Genomic DNA, 5,455 nt, shown 5'->3' on the forward strand with positions numbered 1-5,455 from the left:
GGTAGGTGTGTGTCTGTAAACATTTATAATTTATAATGAGAACTTTGATTTTGTTTTCAAATAATTATTTTATTTGGAAAACCAGAATGTAGCAAAAGTAACTCTTTTTGCCAATGTGTTATCTGTAATTGCCCTCTGTGCTCTCAATGGTGGTCACTGTCCTTGGTGCTGGAATGGCTGTGCTGTAGCTGCCATTATCCTCATCACTCAGCTCTACTGCATTCACATTCTCTCTACAATAACATAACACTATTATCATTCTGTAAAAGCAACAACTCTTATTTTACCCCTTTTTTATGGTCCACTTGTGACTCTAACTGCAAGGATGACTGAATTTTAGCTGTTATGTATGTGGATACTTCTCACTATATCAGCATGTAAGATGTCAAAAGCAGGAAGAAGGTTGCACTTTATTGACATAATAGGAGATTATTATAAGAGTTTCTCTCCTATCCCATGGGCTGTTCTGACAGCATAGCGTAAGTGTAGTCACAGTGTGTGAATGTATATATAAAACTTGAGTGGTCAATTACTTTATCTGTAAAGGGTCACTGTATACTAGTTAAAAAATAAAAAAAATCATTTTGTTTTATACTGGTTCCAGTGCAGGTTCTGGAGGCTTAAAGCTGGTTTAATTTGCTTATGTTTTGCCTTCCCTGGTTCCTCCTTTCCCCCACCATCAATATGCTAATTATTTTTTTTAATAAGACCTTTTTTTGTAGATGCACCAATACTAGTATGTCCCAATACTTAAAGCCAATACCAGCCCTTTAAATGTTTAAATGGCTTCGGCTGCCGCAAGGTCCGGTGCTTGCTAGGAGCCTCACGACAACCTGCTGGTGACCTCTTGTCGGCTTTTCACAGCCCTGACCACGCACAGCCCTGGTGAAACCACACAGTCCTGGTGAGACCACACAACCCTGGTGAGACCACACAGCCTTGGTGAGACCCGCACACAGCCCTGGTGAGACCCTACACAGCTTCCCGAGACCCCTCACAGCCATGGTGAGACCCCGCACAACACTGGTGAAGCTGCACACAGCCCTGATCAGGCCTCACACAGCCCTAGTGTGTAGCTTCATATTATTCTGCACTGCTGTATAATGTACTGCTGGAATTTGTACTCCTCTATAGCTGGTGGTATTATTCTGCATTGCTGTATAAAGTATTGCTGGGATTTGTAGTCCTCTATAGCTGGTGGTATTCTGCATTGCTGTATAATGTATTGCTGGGATTTGTAGTCCTCTACAGCTGATGGTATTCTGCATTGCTGAATAATGTATTGCTGGGATTTGTATTCCTCTATAGTTGGTGGTATTCTGCATTGCTGTATAATGTATTGCTGGGATTTGTAGTCCCTCTACAACCTGGCGTCAGTAGCAGAACTAGCAGTGTCACAGTGGTTGCAGCTGCGACCGGGCCCTGCTACTCCACCACTGTCCTAAAACCATTAGTCTGTATTGTTTTAGAAAAACCGTCACATGACACTAAAAACAAAGTAACGGTAATGGGTATTGGCGAGTACTTAATGAAAAGTATTTGTACTCGTACTCGGTCTGAAGAAAATGGTACCAGTGCATCCCTACTTGTTTTCCTTACATATCTTATTTTAGGCTGAGTGACATCATCACTGGATCTCTGTGATTTTCTATGTAATGCAGGCAGAATATGTGGTAGGAGGGTCTGGCAGGGTGCTGTATATAGCTTGCTGAAAACATCACAGCACCCTGCACCAGTGCTACTCTCAAGAGCCCTCAGCCATGATTTAAGCAGTGGGCTGCCTCTTGGGAGAGATTATGCAAATATCAAAATGCTTTGAGAAGTGGATGGCAGTCTGAAGGAGTAGGTATTCCTAGGCAGAAGGTTATGTCTTCCCTCCTCAAGTTGGATCATGCTGGCAGCGTCAGGGTCCACATGACCACAGACTTATGGGTGTGTTCACCTCCAAAAGTGAGTGCCCTGTAATGTGTTGCATGAGCTGTGGTCAAGTGGCATAGTATGAACAATAATAGTGTTTTGTCACTGTCCCAGCTACTCCCTATAAAAGTTAGCTCTCCCAGTAGCTGTTTGTTTAAGTTGGAGCAGATAGGCAGCTGACAACGATTTCAGGGAGATATAGTTACTGTGCTGTAAAGTGGTATCTACACGGTTAAGTTATACCTTGCTATGTACAGTTCAGTGCTGTATTGTGCAATGACTACATTACATTGCATTTAGTGTGGTCAGCTACAAAGTGTGAAGTACAGTATTCCACCTCTACTCACTGTGCGGTTTAGTGCTCCATTAAAGTGCCCATACACCTTACAATTATCGTACTAAAAACGAACACAATCGCATTTTCGTATGATAATGAAGCTGGTGGGAAGTGCACGATAGCAATTAATGTTTAACTGGCCGAATTTGGTTGAACAGGGAGACTAGAAAACTTTCGTCATAACGGACGAAAATCGATGGATTAGTGGCGTTTACGCACAACAAAAATCACAATATGAACTCTGCACACGCACAAACGAAAATCTGTTCTGTCATTCGACGAAATTCAGTCAGTTAGTATTACTGACAAACGATTATCGAAATCTACATTGGTCTGTGCATGATGGGGTATTTCAGTGGAAATTGAACGATGGTGCGATGACGGGACGAGAAAAATTGAACGATAATTGTGAGGTTAATGGCCACCCTTACTGTGAATTGCATTGCGGTGTGTACCACCCATTGTATTCACAGTGAATAGACCCAACAGTCCTTCTTATCACTACGTTTTTAGTGTGTGTCAACATCAAGTTGTTTTGCTGTTTAGCTACTGGCGTTTTATAGTGGTTATTTTATTTTATTTTACATTTTCCTGTTTTCCAAGTTGCTAGTTAAAACAAATGCAGATATAAAAACATGATACATGTTTTTAGTTAACATTTTTTCCAGGGAGGTATATTTTATTTCTATATAATTGTTGTTTGTTTTTTTTTCCAAGGTCAGCAAAGTGAACTTTTTGGTGATAAAGGCAAAGCTGCCCTTTCTTAACAGCATATCACCACATCCTACTGTGGTCCAGTTTGCTGCACCACATTACGCCCTGTGTCCTGCAACTTGGTGATGATAACAGCTTAGTCGCCTTTTCCCCCTCCTCCTCAATGGCCTCATCCAGTGACTCCTCCTCAAAACCACCAGTCTCTCACAGCTGAGAAGGAAGCTATGGAATGGCACAGGCAAAACATTGCCACGTTGTTATGCAGCTGGTATGGTGCACCAGCATGAACACCTAATTTTCCCTGCCTATGGGTTTTCCCTAACTACTCCATATCTGTTTCAACACACACTGAGCAAAATCTCTTAAGAACAATGGCTTTTATAGTATGGGGGCTGGTACATTGGTAAAACCCCATGATTGGCCCGTTGAAACCAGCTGACCCCAGTTCAGAAGTAAGGAATTGCATTAATGATAATGGGTGCTGTGGCAGTGAACAATCACAATAGTTTGCCATTTTCTTGAACTGTGAGCAGCTAAAATTTGTGTCAAACTCATGGTCGACCTGAACTCAAAGCTCATCCCTACTGAGCTATTACACATTCAAAGACTGGAAAGGTTAATGTGTATTGCATAAACTGGAATGTAGCACTCATAATTTCCCTCAGATTAACACGCTTGATACATGAACTCTAGTTCACAGACAAGTGCCTTCAAAGGGAGCCAGTTCAACTTTGTCTGGACATTTTAGCAATTATTTGCCTCTTAACAAGTTGTGTAGCTTGACAGCTGTGATTTATACCAATTATTGTGAACTTCAACCTTCTTTAGAATGTATAGCATAGAACCCAAGTACTAATGGTCTAAGGATAATGTATAATGGAATGCAATGTATCTAAGCAGCCTTAAACTTTGCAAGGTTTTGATCTGTTAATATAGTTTGCTACACTTAGTGCTGGTATATGTGTTGAGTTTCTTATCAAAACCTTTTTAAAGCCGAATATATGGTTAAAATGCATACATGTAAATTGTCTCACCTGACAAAAGATTTTAAATTCTGTTCAGGCACCTAGACACCCCAGCCACACTGGTAATTTAATTTTTTTTCATTCCAGGTGAACACGACAGCTTGGTCACTAACTCCTCCAAACTGATTCATCAAAAGTGAAAGGGCATCAGCACTATGCAAAGTTTGGTTCACTGGATGTTCACTGAACCCATTGGGCAATCTGCCAAACTTGTTATTTTTTTTCAAGGCCAATTTGCAAGCCTTTTTTTTTTTTTTTTAAAGGGTATGGGTAGATGGGCATTGCCATGGGGGACATTGTACCAATGCAAAAAAGATTAAAATAAATAAAATTGTCTGGTGATACGGCTCTGGTCACCACTAAATATGACTATTCCAATGAGTGCACATCTCATGTTGTGGTTAGTGTACCAACCTCTTGCTCAGGGGCAGAAGGCCCCAACAGAGAAAATGTTACTGCCCGAAGAAGTGTCCTGTGAACTTTGGGAAGTAAGGCACTTCCTTGTTAAAATGCATGCTTCTTTGCCCTGTATGGCTTGTAGTGTGCCATGATTTCCCCTTTCTAGACATGTGCAATTCGTTTCATTCCGAATCAAAATTTGGATGAATTTTCCGACATTCGGACACATCCGAATTTCCGAATCCCAATGCATACAAATGTGTCCAAATCCAAATGTCCTTTTCCGAATTTTAGATCCCACAAGAATTTAATTTAAAAATTAAACTGAATCGTGACTTTTCTGGCCAATCAGATATGTTTTTTGGTTTAATGCATCCAAATGGGTCTGAACACGAATTTTCGTTACAGCAACATGAGAGCCATAAACAGTATATACATAGAATACTAAAGCTGAGGCTCCTAGACCCGAATGGCATTCGGGATCTGAATTTCCAAATTGCATTCGGGAGCTGGGAGCCATATACATACAGTATATTACTAAAGCTGAGGCTCCCAGACCCAAATGGCATACGGGAGCACCCAAATGCAATTTCGAAATTCGCATCCCGAATGCCATTCGGTCTAGTAGATTCAGCTTTAGTATTAATATCTGTCAATGGTTTTCTGTGGTATTCACCACAAATATTCATAAACTCATCCGAAACTAACTAAATTCGGATTTCCTGAACCTTGAATTTCGGATCCTAATCCTGAATCCTGAAATAACGAAATATCCAAGCCGAACCCAATTTTTCTGCAGCTTAAATATCTACTGCTTCCTATAAACATGGGTGTACTGGTCCTGAGTGTGTAAGTAAAATAAGCTCCAGCCAGCAATGCTAACCCCCAGTAATAACTGTGTTAGGGCCAGCAATAATCCACAGCACAGCACAATGATTAACCCCCAGCATGGCACAATATTTAACCCCCAACACTTAACGTGGCACAATAGGAAACCCCTAGCATGGCACAACAATAACCCCCCCCCCCCCCCCCCCTAAAAAAAAAAACACCCACACAAAAA

The sequence above is a fragment of the Nanorana parkeri genome, unplaced genomic scaffold (assembly GCF_000935625.1).
Source record: "Nanorana parkeri isolate BGI_ZX_2015 unplaced genomic scaffold, ASM93562v1 scaffold455, whole genome shotgun sequence".
Taxonomy (NCBI): Eukaryota; Metazoa; Chordata; class Amphibia; order Anura; family Dicroglossidae; genus Nanorana; species Nanorana parkeri.